Genomic DNA, 15,752 nt, shown 5'->3' with positions numbered 1-15,752 from the left:
GGGATGGTGTGGGGCGTACAGTGGGGGGAGGGGTGTGCAGGGGATGGCGCAGGGCTGGAAGGCAGCTTGGGAGCAGTGTGGAAAGGCTGGCCCTACAGTGCACGCTTGATTTGGGAAGTTGTGGAGCCTCGTCTAAAGCATGTCCTGGTGGGCTTGGGCAGCCGTGGGACGGTGGGCTGCTGGGCTGGCCCTGGCGGGAGGCTGCTGAAGTCAACCAAGGCAGAGACGACTGATCAGGACTTCCCCAAGGCTGCTGCCGTGGGGAGGAGAGGTGGGCTGGGCTCAGAGACATTCTTGAGGCTCAGTCTTCCAACTCAGTGACTAATTGGGTGTGGGAAAGGACGTCAGCAACTCTGAGCACTCTGACCCGGTGCCAGCCTCCTAGAAGGAAGTGTATCAGCCGGGGGCGCTGCCTGCAGGGACCGCGCTAGTATTTCACACCGTGGGAGTTTCATCCAGGGCACTGGCTGCACAGGTGGTATAAAGACTGAGAAAGCAAACAAGACGGGGAGCAGCCCAGATGTGAGCGATGCAGGAAGCTGCCACACCACCTGGCGCAGGAGGGACAGAAAAGCAGCAGGTCAATCCCGGAGGTCGGGAGCCGCCGACCCAGCAAGGCCAGAGCAGGCCTGCAGTGGGAACGGGCCCCAGGGAGACATCGGCCCTGCTAGAGATGCTTCCTAGAGCAGAGCCAGGAGAAGACAACCCGGCTTCTCCCCTCCACCCACCCTCTCGTCACCTGCTATTGGCCGAACCTACTTGGAAGCCCAGAGAGCAGGGGACCTGGGAATGTAACCCTGAGACAGAAGCCAGCCCGAGAAGACTGGGCATGGGCGTGGGAGCAGCGGCTGATGTGAGCACAGGAACAGCAGAGGCAGCAGCTGCAGAGAGGAGCCCGTGAGCCCTGATTTGAAGAGGGAGGTCCCTCCAGGAAGAAATGTCTAGTTTGCAACGGAACGCAGGCTGGGAAGTCTGGAAAGGTCGCTGCGGGAGGCATGGTCATAGCTGTCTCAGGTTTTCTCAGCCCAGACACGGGCTGACTGATGGCTGAGTCACCCCATCCCGGAGCGGAACCTCTTGGGTGGAGCAGGGCAAGGTGGTAGCAGGTGGCCTGGTGATGTCCCAGGCCTAAGGCACGGGGGAGAGGACAGTGTGGGGGAAACGGAGCTGGCCTGGAGAGGCTGTGACACCCACAGCCTCATCCCAGTTCTGACAGCAAAGCTGTGTGACTTTGAGGAAGTGAATGATGCTCTCTGGGCTTCAATTTCCCCGTTCATCACTTCCCCCTGCCTCCAGCACAAGCTGCTCCACCCAGGGAACCTCTTGTAGCTGCCCAAACTCTGTGCTTCCTCCACACCCAGGCCTGCCTAGATGCCACCCCTCCACCTGGAATCTCCTTCCCCCATTCCCACACATCTTACTCTCTCCAGTCTTTAAGATTCAGTCCTATCATCACCTCCTCCAGAAAGCCTTCCCTGACTGCCTCACCCCCTGTCCTAGATGAGCACAGTGGGTGGTATTATTTCAAGGTGGCCCCTTGGGCATGCTCCCATATCCCACCCACACAGTGCACCACTCCTCCCACAGACAGGCGGGGTCTGCCTTCCCCTGATCCTAGGCCATGAAAAGGAGAGTGCGTCCCTCTCCTTCCTTCCCTGCCTGGAACCCAGCCTCCATGCTAGCAGGACGCTCAGACCACTGAAAGAGGCCACGTGGCGGACTCCAGCATCAACCAGGTGTGAGAGTGGACAGGCACCCTTCAAGTCATTCCAGCGGCCAGCCTCGAGTCCCGTAGTTGTGGCCACATGTGATGGCGGAGAGACACACTGTCCCCACGGTGCCCTCTGAGTTTATTCGCTCAGGTTTCTGTCCCCACAGAAACCTGAGCGAATAAACGATCTCCGTTGTGATAAGCCTCTTTGGTTTAGGGTGATTTCGTATGCAACAGGTGACAGAAATCCCCCTGCGGAGTCCTTCTGTCAGAGCGTTTTCTTCCGGGCTGTTCCTGCTGCTGACAGCTCTGCCTCTGCCACCGGACTGTGGGAACGTGGGGCAGAAGCCATCCCTGGAACAGGCACGCCAGTCCTCGGGGAGCACGTCACAAAGGTTTATCCCATGAAACCCAGAAAATAAGAGGGAAACTCTCAGGTGATAGACATTTGTGAGCCACAGCACGAAACATGCGTTTAGAAAACAGGATACGTGTTTTTTAAATGCGTGACGTATTGGTGAGAATGTGTTCATCTAATCCTTTGAAGTTTGTGAACAAGTCGCAGGAGGCCGGGGTCCCTCTGGGGGCTTGCAGAGGCTTGTCTGTGGAGCGATGCCCTTCAGCCTAGACGACCTCACAAAACCACCAAGTCACGCTCATTTCTACCTCTGAAACTGACTCCAGAGCTTCCTCAAACAGCAGGCAGCCGTCACCACGGGGGGCACCACTTCCTCCACCTTCCACTTCCGCCCTCCTGGGACTCTGCAGGGACCCCCAGCTCTACCCTGCAGGGAGGTGCCTGCCCGAAAGACCCAGACCTGGATCTGCTCTGCTGCCCCCCATCTTGGGCCTGCGCTGCCTCCGGGAGGGCCCTCCAGGCAATGGCACCCAGGCCGTAGCCTGGACTTCCAGCCCCATCCGCGGACCCTCACTCCCCAGGCTGCTGACAGCAGAGCTGCTACAAACCCCGGGGGTGGATCCCGTGGCGTGTTCAGTCCACGTGGGTGGACTGAAGCATCCACAGACATTTGACCGCTCAGCTAAGCCCAGGGCACCCAGGACGTGCCTGGGCCCCCGGACCCACGGGGTGAGGTAAACACAGCAAAGGAACACTCAGGTAAATGAAATAGCATGAGACTGGTGCTTCTGTCACCTAAAAACCACACACACAGCAAAACACACCACAAAGACACAAACAAAATCCCTTGAACGGCCATTTCCTGAGCCAGTTACATCCCCCGACAACTGTTTTGGGATTACTTATGATTTGTGCTCATTTCCCCTGTACCAAAAGTAAGAATCAAGTTAGCTGTGCTGTGTCCCCTCACAAATGTCTGCTTATACGAATGTAAGAGGGCACAAGCATGTGTCCACACATGCACACACGCCTCTCTCCGGATAAAGAGGTCTCGGGGTGAGGATTCTGGAGCCTGCCCTTCCACACCCACTGCGTCTGCTCTCTGTCTCTGAGGCTGACATTCCTCACGCCGAGGGATGGACAGGCAGGAGGCTGCAGGCAGTGCGCCAGCCAGGTCAGCTTACGGCGAGCTGTCAACCCAGTCACCGACGCCTCGGCGAGCCCATAAATAACAGCGGCGAAGCTGCAGCAGGCCACCCGGGCCTCCCCCAAAGCACTGTCCCTCCATCACTCTCTCCTGATGACTGCTAGGCGTTCAGGCTTCTGCCGTGACCCGACCTCAGCCTCAAGCATTCTTTGGGGCACAGAGTCCCTTTCCCAGGATGCAAGGGGTCAGCCAGGAGCACACTGCCTTGCAAGGTCCCCATGTCCTGCCAATATACTGTATGGATGCTGGAAACAGGAGGAAAGCACTCCCATCACTCAAAACCCCACCCTTTTCAAGACGGGCTCCAGAAAGCAGAGCTCCATCCCGGTGGCTGATTCGGTCACGGTGGATTTCATACCGGAAGTGGCACGCACAGCCACCGCGGCCTCCACCATGCAGCAGCGGCTCACCCGGTGCCCAGGCTGGGCTTGTGTTCTTTGCAATGTGAGTGGGCAAAGCCGACATATAAGGAAGCTCCGCTGCCTACACTCCTCTTGTCCTGCCCTCAGCGCAGGGACCTTTTGTCCACACCCTGTGTTCTGAGGTTTGATCGGCCTCAACTCTCACCACCCTAAAACATCCACCTAAAATGAATCAACTTAGCTGTGCCACATACGTATGTCACATACACACATATGCACCACATATACCACACACATCACACATACCACAGCCACCACACACACTTACATACACCACACACCACACACACCACACACAAACACCCACACAACACACAACACATACCACATACCATACACACACATACACACACACCACATACTATGCACACAACACAACACACACAGCACACATATACACACATCACACTACAGACATATACAAACACCACACACCACACACTCACCACAGACATTACACACACCACAAACACCCACACAACACACACACGTACCACATACCATACACACACACACACCACATACCATGCACACACCACAAACACACCACACAACACACACAACACACATATAAAACACACACCACACTATACACACATACACACACCACACACATTACACACACCACAGACATACACACCACATACATACCACACACATGCATACTTACACACTACACATACACCACACATACCACATGCAGTACGCACATATACACACCACAGACACACCACACCACCCATACACACATACACCACACACACACACACACACACACACACACATAAACTGCTGAACCCAGCATACAAAATGAAAAGTCCTCCAGTGTCTCCGTTCAAACAGCTCACACTCATGCGGGTCACGGTGGCATGGTGCCCTCAGGTGCATGTCCAGAGTGCATGGGCTGTCCCAGCGTGGTGAAGACTGCCTCATTCACCTGGGACCCTCTGTGTGCGTTAGTCTGGACTGAGTCACCCTTGGATAATTGAGGACATGCCTGTCAAGGGATAAAACATTTAGCACTTACACTCCTTTGAGTGGAATTACAGAATAAGAGTGCAGAGTGTAGTGTATAGAGAGTGGTGTGTACAGTGTACGGTGTCGTGTATCGACAGTGAAGTGCAGCGTGTAGAGTGTAGTGTGTGGCGTGTACAGTGTAGAGTGCACGAGTTGCCTGCTGCCTTCAGTGGAGGGCACTTGCAGGGATGCCTTCCGCCCCCGCTGTTTTCAGCAGCCAGTGTGCGGGTGGCCCCACCCTAGTCTCCCACCTTGAGGCTCACTCCGAGCTGTCTCTGTCCTGGGGTGTTCCCCGACGCCCCTTTGCCTGAGCGCGGACATGTGGGGAGTGGAAGTGGCGTGGGGGGTGGACGTGGCGGTGGGAGCCGGTGGAGGCACGTGCACCTCCTGTGCTCCAGAAAGGTCGCCCTGGAGACCTTCTGGCCACTTCCCAAGAAGAGCTTGCGGCAGCCCCCACAGCCTGCATGTTTCTCTGCTGGTTCTCCCCCTTCCCCACCTCAAGGTCCTGCTTCCTGGGATCATCACCGAATTAAATGACATCCCAGTCCTTGCACCAGGCTCTGCTTTGGGGCAACGCAAACTGGGACAGGGTTCCTACATCCAATGTTGCCTTTTCCAAGGTAGCTGGGGTCATCATTATTTCCTTTGCTCTTACCTGCACTGGAGTAGCATGCTGCCCTCTGAAGCTACAAGGTACCCTACATGAAATGGCCCAGCTGTTCTTTGGGAGTTCGTGTCTGATTTTGCCATTTTTCTATCACTTTCTTTGTTGTTGGCAAGTCTTCTTCCAGCAGGATGGCCACCTTCCTCCCAGTTGATCGCGTTTGTCTTCCACCTGCTACAGCCTGGAAATCTGGGTATCAGACTTGACGGCCCGTGTCTATCGTGAAGGTGAACAGATTCTGAAAGGAGGAATCATGAGCTTTCATTTCAGGTGCTGGAAATTCATTTTGGCTGCTTCAAAGGCATTTTTATTTCCCTGGTTTAGGGCGCTATTTTGGAGACGGTAGAGGCTGGATAGTGAAATGTATTGAGTTCATTCTTATATTTTAATTTAGATGTGGGAGGTGCTAGTGGGTGAATGCAGTGGGCCTAATAATACCACAAAAGCCCAAGAGCTGTGACTTCCCGTTATTAGCATATGTCGATTTCCAACTTTTAGATCCACTTTTTAAGACTCCAGGAGGCCTCGCAAGTGTGCCAGCTGTGCAGATGTGAAAACAATATCACACACCAAACACTGGCAGCTTACATATCTCAGAGCAAAAATAAAATCAGTCCAAGGATTGAATACAAATCCTCCCCCACTCAGTCCCCAGGTCTCACTCAGATGTCCCCTCTCCTCTCTGGAGAAGTTATATGTCCTCTCCTGTGGGCAGGAGGAGGTACGTGTCCGTTTCGTCTTCGGGAGGACTCCATGGGATTACTTGTGTAGGAAGAACTCTGTTCTGGGGCTGCCCTTCCCCTGCCATTTCCTTGATCTCTGGGGCTCATGGACCAGCCTCTGGTGCCTGGCTGATGGGCACAGCTGGAGAAGACCACAGAGCAGCCGAGTGCGGGAGCAGGTGCAAGAGCAAACCCAGCAGGTATGTTGACCGTAATGACAGGGTCAGCGACGCTGTCTCCCAGGTGTTTTCTGGCTGCTGATAACTGGGGCAAGCGAAAGCACGTGGGAATTTGTTGTTGGAAAGGTTACACGGGAAGGAGGGAGGGAGGCTGTGGCTGTGGACACCTCCCCAGGACATGCAGTGAATCAGCGTTTCTTTCTTGGGTGGGCTCAGTGTGCCCAGTGGCTGTGGGCTCCCTGTTGGAGGGGAACTCGAAGTTCAGGCAAAGGGAGGTTTACAGGCTTTCCTCAACCTATGATGGGGTTACATCCTGAACAACTCATTGTTAGTCCAAAATATAAGTCAAAAATGCATTTAATACCCCAATAAATCTATCATCAAGTCTGAAAAGCTTAAGTTGAACCCTCAAGCAGGTGGCCGTCTGTATTTCACTGGAACCGTGGCAAGAAGACCCCACAGACTGGCATTCTGGACATGGCTGCAGGTGAGAGGAGGGCTGCAGCTTGAGGGTCATGGTGGCCTGAAAGCACCTGGGATGTGAAACGCTGTCATCGAGGGCTGGAGCGCATACGGGAGGTTGATGAGGTGTGGCTGCAGAGAGGTGGGGGTTGAGAGCGTGGTCACAGGGCTCAGTGGTTACAAGGACACTTGATGCTCCTGAGGGTGGCGAAGCCTCAGCAGGGCTGGCTATAAGCAAAGCAGGGCCCTTCAGTCACTTTGAGCTGTTGCACGGAGTGGCAGTGAGATGGTGACAGCTTCACCCACGTGGGAATCCTCTGAGGCCACCTGAGAAAGAATCACATGGAGAAGAACTTGGATGGGGATGCAGAAGGCCCGGGAAAAGCTTACCACCTTGGTGGCTCTGGAGAGAGACTCCAAAAAGTTTGCAAAAGAAGAAAATTTATCTCCTTTAAAGCGGCGATGTAATTGACCTCTGCACTGAAATATGTGAGTTTCCCAAATCCATGATTCTGCGAGGAAGAACTGAAATCCGGGTATGAAAACTACTCAGCCTCTTGGTTGAGGGGTGTCCAGCAGAAGGTTGGAGCTGTTCCAGCCGGGCCCTGCTCCGGGAAGAGCAGCCTTGCAGAACTGGCCTCAGCATGGCCCAGCTCATATGAACTGGGTTTCCCCTTGCTGCCGCTGACTGGCCCAAAGAGGACATAAGAGGGAAGCTTCCCTGGGAAACTGCTTTCCAATGCATCATTTCCGATCCAAGGCACTTCTGGGAAAAAATCCCATTGTCCTGAACACTCAGTTCAACCAGGTACACTGGGTCGTCCAGAATCCTGAGGGGTGTGTCCAGCTCTGCTCTCTTTCAGCCACGTACACCAGGGTCAGCTAACACCCTCATCCCTTGGGCAGGAAAGAAATGTCAGTATTTGTAGTAAGTAGGAAATTTCCTCTTCAAAGTTTCGTGTTAGAAATAATAGTTTATTTTAAAGACTTTCTTCAAAGCCTTCTTGCCTTTTGCTAATAACTTTGTTAAGCCCTATCCTATGTAGCTGTTAGACATGCTTACAGGCACATAGTACATTCTATATCCTTGTACTTTAACCAAGATATTTGTGCTGGATGTGCTCACAGGCATGTCCCAGCTTGCAGGCTATGCCTCTTCCTTATTTGGACTTCCTTTTTGTTCTCCATTGCCCATTGCTTTTACCTGTTTAGAAAAGTTTGAAGTTATTAGCCAATCAGGTTTCAGTTAAATTGCGAGGGTCTGGTGCCGACCAACGGAAATCAGACACAGCAGTAAGGACAACCCCAAACACGCAAAGGATAAATACGTCTGCTTTTCCTTTGTTTGTTGTACTGTCGTGACAAGATGGCTGGCGAAGTTGCTCTTCCCTCGGGAAGTAAAAATTGCCTTGCTAAGAAATCCCTTCTCTCGGTGCTGATTTTTCTTTGCACTGAGCATGTTTCCAGCTGTGTTGCTTAGGAAGTTTCTCCAACTCTCAAGGTTATCAGTCTCTTCTTTTGATTGTCTGTCATTCTGAAGACTGGATTTTCATTCCTGCAGGAGGAAAGGTGGTGTCTGAGCACCTTGGTGGCCCGTCTCATAAAGTGACATCTCCAGAGACCCCTGAGCACGTCAGGCCTTCCAGATTAGTAGTACATCTGCCTCAGAGGGCTCGGGCAGAGGCTTCACAGCCCACTTTTCCAATCTTGCAGTATTAACGCTCCCCATCCAATAACAGGAATGTCCATGACCAGGAAATACCCCTCTGAAGGCTGGCTCCATAGTCTCTGGAATTTCCATGACGGCCAATGTGGCAAAGAAAGCTGTTGCTGAAATAATCCATCCGACAGGATTGAAATCAAAGGACACAAACAGGCCAGGCACACAGTTCCGAGAAAAAAATCAGAAGATCCCTGGATTCAGCAACGGATGAAAACTCCCGGGAAAAAGGCCTCACAGCTATGATAGCACATCAGCCCCAGAGCCCCAGCCCTGCAAAAAGGCATCTCCTTCAAGACGACCCGCAATCCCTGCTTCTACGGCACAGAGATGTGGAAGAAGACTCTGCCTTGCGTGAGAAACTACTTGTGAGAAGTGGCTCCTGGCGGCGTTTAGACCAGGGACGGGAGGACTCCCTGAGGAGGTTGAAGACTGCTTCCTCTTCTGAAGGGCTGCTTGGGGACAAGGGTGTCCACTTGCCAGGGGCCAGTGGGAATGTTCCAGGGAAGCTGCCCAGGGAAGTTTGGGCTGCAGAGAGAGGGAATGAGTTCACCATCACTGGGAACAGCCAGTGGGCAAGGAGATTACAGAGAAGGTTCTTGAGGTGCCAGGCTCGACTGCTGCCGTCTGCACTGAGTGGTGGCCAAGGGGTTCTGCTGCCCACTGAACACTGAGAGTTTGGGCTCTGGCTGCTCCCCAACCTGGGAGGTGCCCACCGTCCTCCAGGCCAAGTGAGGGGGTGGGTGCCTGCCGGAGAGGCGGCATACCTCAGAAGGCTGAAGTGGGAGGTGGGCATCCACATGTCCAGCAAGGCTTTCAGGCCCTGGTTACCCAGTGAAGACTCTGAGGCCTGGTGAGAGGCACAGATCAAAAGTGAGGCAGAGCAGATGCCACAAATCAGGTCTCCTAACTGTGATGGTCAGTTTTAGGTGTCAACCTGAGTGAGCCACAGGGTTCCCTGATGGCATACTCTTCCCAGGTGTGTCTCTGAGGGCGTTTCTCGATGACACTGACATTTGGAATGGGGGACTCAGCACAGCAGACCCCTTGCCAGTGAGGGTGGACACCGTCCAATCCATTGAGAGCCTGCGTGGACAAAAAGGCAGAAAAAGGAGGAAGTCCCCCGCGTCTTCCTGCCTCACTGCTGGTGCCGAGACTTCTCCTCTCATCTCCTGTCTTGGCAATGGGATTTACAGAATCAGTTCCCCTGGTTCTCAGGTCTTGGGACTTGGACTGAATTACATCACCAGCTTCCCTGGGTTTCCAGCTTGCAGGACCTGAGAACTCTCAGCCTCTGCAATTGCATGAGCCAATTCCTATCTATCTATCTACCTGTCTATCATCTGTTGTTGGTTCTTTCTCTTTGGAGAACAGGCTAATACACTAATCTGTCTTTTCCCTCCAAATGCAATCCCATTTACAAAGCTTCTCTGTCAAATTGGAAGTGAGAGGATCTCTTACACTATGGTGAGAAGTGGGCCTGTGACCCATAGCCCCCACCCAGGAGGAAACCAGGGCCGGGAAACACACCAGGCAGGCCTCCTTTGATGAAGACCATGTGGTTTTGCTCCTTCTGTTACTGTCTGGATTTTTGTTGTTGTTGTTGTTGTTGTTGTTGTTGTTGTTCTGGGGTTTTGTTGGTTGGTTGGTTGGTTTTTTGAGATGGAGTCTCCCTCTTGTGCCCAGGCTGGAGTGCAGTGTCACAATCTCAGCTCACTGAAGGCTCCCTTCCCGGGTTCAAGTGATTCTCCTGTCACAGCCTCCTGAGTAGCTGGGATTACAGGCGGGTGCCGCCTTGCCTGGCTAATTTTTATATTTTTAGTAGAGATAGGGTTTCACCATGTTAGTCAGGCTGGTCTCGAATTCCTGACGTCATGATCTGCCTGCCTCGGCCTCCCAAAGTGCTGGGATTACAGACGTGAGCCACCGCGACCAACCTGCTCCTTCTGCTACTTTCAGCACCGAATCCCACCCCCACAGACCTAATTATTTCATGGCAAATCATTTGCAACACCCGCTTTACTCTGCTGATGTCGAACTTCACAGATAATATCATCAAACCTCTCAGAGAATTTAAAAATAAAACGTTCTGTCATATAAATTAGAGGTAAAAGGTAACTTATAATAAAAGAATTCATCTCCATGTGGAATGTCTGGCCAAGACCTCACTAACCGACTGGAAGTCACTTTCACCACTTACAATAAGTAAAGGATGAATGTTTGTCCGTGTTTGACATCCTGAAATCCAGGCTAAGCATCGCCTAGGGGAAAAGACTCCCAAAGTGCTGAGCAACTCTTGATAAATTCCCAAAGAAAACAAAGCACAGTCTTCCCAGGGTGCCCGTTGCCAGTGCGGTCCTGAACCATGCGTCCACGTGGCTACAGACCGCAGCAGGAGGCCCGCAGCAGAGATCCTTGCGGAGGGGTTCGCACCACATCGGCACCTGGAGGTCGCAGGGGACGCTTGGAAGTCGTGGAGGGCGCGGGACGAGTCACTGTGCAGGACCGCGGCCGCGCGAGGACAGTCTGGAGCGCCCCAACGCTTCGCAGCCCCATCGGGTGGCTGGGGGACTCGGCCACCGCCCCGCCGCTCTTCGGCGCGTGCGCACCGAGCGGACCGGCGCTTTCCCAGGCGTACAGGAGACCGAAGCCGCGGCGGCTCTGCACGCACGCACGCCGGCAAGTATCCCCCGGGTCACCGAGTCAGTGTGCCCGTGTCCCTTCTGGGGAACCCGGTTCTGACTTCCCCGGGATAAAGGGCGGGGAGCACGCGCGCGCGCAGACGGAGCTGGGCGAACCCCATGCCTGGCACGTCGGCCCGGGGCGCGTTTTCCGTGCGGCCACAAGAGGGCGCTCCGAGACCAGGCTGGGAACACCTGCAGGCGCCGACTTCACATGCTTGCAGGTGCGCGCGTGCTGGAAGGAAGCTGAGAGTGCCAGAAAGCGTTCACGTTTGGACTTGCACGGTGCCAGACTGTCTGATCTTTGACGGCACCGTCCAGCTTTCAAATATCCACTGTTAGCACCGAACGATTGTGTCAATCGCATTTCCAGTCCTCCCAGACAATACGATTTTGACATATAAACAGCAGTTTTAACGTTCTTCCGGAAACTGATCAACGGGAACGGGTAAAACAACTGGCCAGTACTTGCCTACCCCATCCTCACCCACACCCACAGTTCTCTCTAGAATAATACTAACAAAAATAATAATGCAAGATAACGATTTTGGAGAACGTACCATGTGTCGTTTTGAGTACTTTCTATGGATGCACTAGTTTTATCTTCACCAATAACAAACTCTATCAGTTGGTGCCATGTGATAAATAGTATTGTGAGGACGCTGACCACAGAGAGCTTAGTAACTTGTCCAGGGTTGCATGGCTGGCAAGTAGCAGAACATAGAGAAGGTACAGCATTCAAAGCTTCCAGGAAGGGAGCCCTGCCTGCTGGAAGGAGCTTTGGAATGGCTTAACCGTCCTTTACTGTAAGAAAGCAAGGCAGAGAGCACCCCTTCAAAAATGCTGCTGTTTCTTCAAAAATGCAAGATTCATGAGAGCACTAATGCTGATAATATTAAAACCATCAACAAGAAAGAAAAAATTATGAATATTTTTCTTTTTTTTTTCTTTTTAGAGACAGAGTCACACTGTCACCCAGGCTAGAATGCAATGGCACGATCTCGGCTCACTGCAACCTCCACCTCCTGGGTTCAAGCGATTCTCCTGCCTTACCCTGGAATTACAGGCACACACCACCACACCCAGCTAATTTTTCGTATTTTTAGTTGAGACGGGCTTTCACTATATTGGCCAGATTGGTCTCGAACTCCTGACCTCGTGATCTGCCTGCCTCAGTCTCCCAAAGTGCTGGGATTACAGGTGTGAGCCACTGTGCCAGGTCATGAAATATTTTTATACATGATGTTTGTCGCTTGTTTCATTCATGAGCAGACACCAGGTGGGTCTGAGGAGGCTAGCATTGCCCACTGTAGATTACACTGTGCGACCTAGCCCTGGACAGCGCCTGAGCCAAAATCCCGCCCAAAATACTCAACCCTGCCATGCGTTAGAATCGCTGGGAGAGTTTTGAACAAGATGATATCTGGGTCACCCCAGTGTTAGGGAGGCAGGAGCCTAGAAGAGACAGAGTAAGATCATCTTAAAATCAGCTCCATCTTAAAACTAGCAGAGCACATTCCTTGCCAATCATCCACGGTCCTACGATGTTCACAGCTAAGGAAGCAGCTCGGTAATGGCCTGCAAGGAAAACTTCTACAACCACAGAAGCCCGGGTGTCCCAAGACCCATGAGGACTAAGCTCTGACCTTTTATCTTGCCCAGATTCCTACCTAAGGGGTATAGGGAGTCATGCCCTACAAACCGTGAATTCTCTTCGGATGGGTTTTATTTGACCCTATATATCATGACTTACTTTTTAATCTGATTCTGGCATAACATTAACAAACAGGGAAAAAATATTTAACCCCAAATTATATTTCCTTGCCATGCCTTGAAATTGCCCTGCAAAGCCTGTTGTGAGGAAAACCCACATCCTCTAGAGGGTCTCCTTACCCCTTTGTTTTCCTTCCTTTCTTTCCAGATCCAGGAGATAATCAAAGAAGAGGCAGGCGCCCTTTTAGGTCTGATAAGAAACATTTTACAACCTGCTCTCTCTCTCTGAAGCCTGCTATGTGAGAGCTTCCTCTGCACAATAAAACCTGGTCTGCACAATCCTTTATCTTAACCTGAATGTTCCTTTCCCTTGATCCCAGGTCTTCAGACAAACTCAGCCAATTGTCAGCTGGAAAACGTTTAAATTGACCTATAGCCTGGCAGTCCCCCCTTTGAATTTCCCCACCTTTCTGAACCAAGCCAATGTATTTCTTAAATGTGTTTGATTGATGTCTTGCGGCTCCCTAAAATGTATAAAACCAAGCTGCATCCCGGCCACCTTGGGCACATGTTCTCAGGACCTCCTGAGGGCTGGGTCACCGGCCATGGTCACTCATATTTGGCTCAGAATAAATCTCTTCAAATATTTTACAGAGTTTGATTCTTTTTGTCAACACCCATAGTAATATATGCTTTCAGGAAAATTATAGTTATGCTTTGATGTACTTACATACTAAATAAATGACAAGGATAGTTTTCTTTTCTTTTTTTTTTTTTCTTTTTTTTTCTGTTTTTTGAGGCAGAGTCTCACTCTGTCACCCAGGCTAGAGTGCAGTGGCGTGATCTAGGCTCCCAGGTTCAAGGGATTCTCCTGCCTCAGCCTCCCAAGTAGCTGGGCTTACAGGCACATGCCACCACCAGCAGCTAATTTTTTTTTTGTATTTTTTTATTAGAGATGGGGTTTTGCCGTGTTAGCCAGGATGGTCTTGATCTCTTGACCTCGTGATCCACCCACCTCAGCCTTGCAAGGGATAGTTTTCTTTTTTTCTTTTTTCTTTTTTCTCAGTTTCATAGGATTCCAGGAATAGCTTTCTTTAAACCAACAAAATAATAAATTTTGTCATGCTGTCAGCCCACCCACATGTAGCCACAACTGAGTTTTAGTCTTTCATAGAGAAGGCCCCTATATAAGAAAAACTAAAAACAAAGACGGTGCATTCCTCCACCTGCGTGCTGAGGACACCACACCCGGTAAAGGAGTAGCTTTCAATAAAATGTCTCTTCTCACTGCACTCAGCAACTGGCCTTGAATTCCTTCCTGCATGAGATCCAAGAACCCTCTTTCGGGGTCTGGACCAAGACTGTTTTCTGATCACATCACCACCACCGGCTAATTGAATCAGAATCTCAAAAAATGGGTCCCAGGCACCGGCATTTTGGTAACGGTTGTTAAAACCCTCCCCAGGTGACTGAAGGGTTCAACCAGCGTTGAGAGCCAACCTCCCTGTTACAGAGGAGGAAACGGAGGCTCGGAGAGGACCTGTGATTTACCAAAGGCTGAAGAATGTTAAGAAAACAGGTGGGGGAGCCGCGCGTGCGGATTTCCAATTCGGAACCCGTGGGAAACTTTCCTGCTGGGCCAGACCAGACACATCAGCAGGAGACAGGACATGAGGCGCCGGGAAGCAGGCCACACTGCCAGCTGCCCCTGCACTGGCCTCACCTCAGCCTGTGCTGGCTGTCGGCCGTGCTCTTTCCCCAACACCAGTTGACACATAGGTTACGATGTCGTAATTTAACTCAGCGTTGTGCTTTGAGGGAGAAATCTAATTGAGAGAAATGTCTGCTTGATTATCTTTTACCGCTGCCAGGAGATAGGACGTGTCTGCGGCTCTTTGCCAGGCATTCAAGCCATGGGGATTTCTGAGGCTCCTGCGATGTGCTAAGATGTGGACGCTTTCCCAGAGACGGTCGTCACATCCAGGTGGAAGCCAGCAGCCCAAGGCCAAGATCCCCAGCCTTGGAAGGGTCCAGACAAGGTTACTCTTAGGCCAAATGAATTTGGGAGTCTGTTGCTTTGGTGAATGTGCTGATCTGCCTTCCATCACCTTAGAATGTCATTGATTTGAGCCACAGGAAGCCTTTAAAAAAAAAAAAAAAATCTCACAAGCCAAGCTCAGTGGTGTATGCCTATAGTCCCAGCTACTCAGGAGGCTGGGGTGGGAGGATCACTAGAGGCCAGGAGTTCAAGGCCAGCCTGGCCAACATAAAGAGACCCTTGTCTCTAAGAAATAAAGGCCAGAGAGGGTGCCTCATGCCTGTAATCCCAACACTTTGGGAGGCCAAGGTGGGTGAATCACAAGGTCAGGAGTTCAAGACCAGCTGTCCAACATGGTGAAACTATTCTTGTACTAAAACTACAAGCATTAGCCAGGTGTGGTGGAGCATGCCGTAATCCCAGCTACTCAGGAGGCTGAGGCAGGAGAATCGCTTGAACCTGGGAGGTGGAGGTTGCAGTGAGCTGAGATCGTACCATTGCACTCCAGCCTGGGCAACAGAGCGAGACTTTGTCTCGAAAGAAAGAAAGAAAGAAAGAAAATGCCCCATGGGAAATGAGGAAGACAGTGTGCTTCCTAGTTTAATGCTGGCACGTCTCACCTTTCTTTCCCCAAACCTGCCCCAGCCCCTGCTTCCTGGCCTCACTGTCCCCCAGACACCCAGGAGGGAAACCTGAGACAGCCCAGGCGCCCACCCCACATCTCCCAACCCCACCCGCTCGACTCCAACACCAAACCCTTCCTTAGACCTGCCGGCTTGCTCTCAGGGGGCTATGCCAGGGGCACCTGGAGGTTCCCCGATGCCCACACCCTGGCCCACACTTGGCACAATCGCCTTG

The sequence above is a fragment of the Sapajus apella genome, unplaced genomic scaffold, assembly GCF_009761245.1.
Source record: "Sapajus apella isolate SASKATOON/1434 unplaced genomic scaffold, GSC_monkey_1.0 scaffold38, whole genome shotgun sequence".
Lineage (NCBI taxonomy): Eukaryota > Metazoa > Chordata > Mammalia > Primates > Cebidae > Sapajus > Sapajus apella.
The sequence above is the reverse complement of the archived record's forward strand: the minus strand, read 5'-3'. Positions refer to the sequence as shown.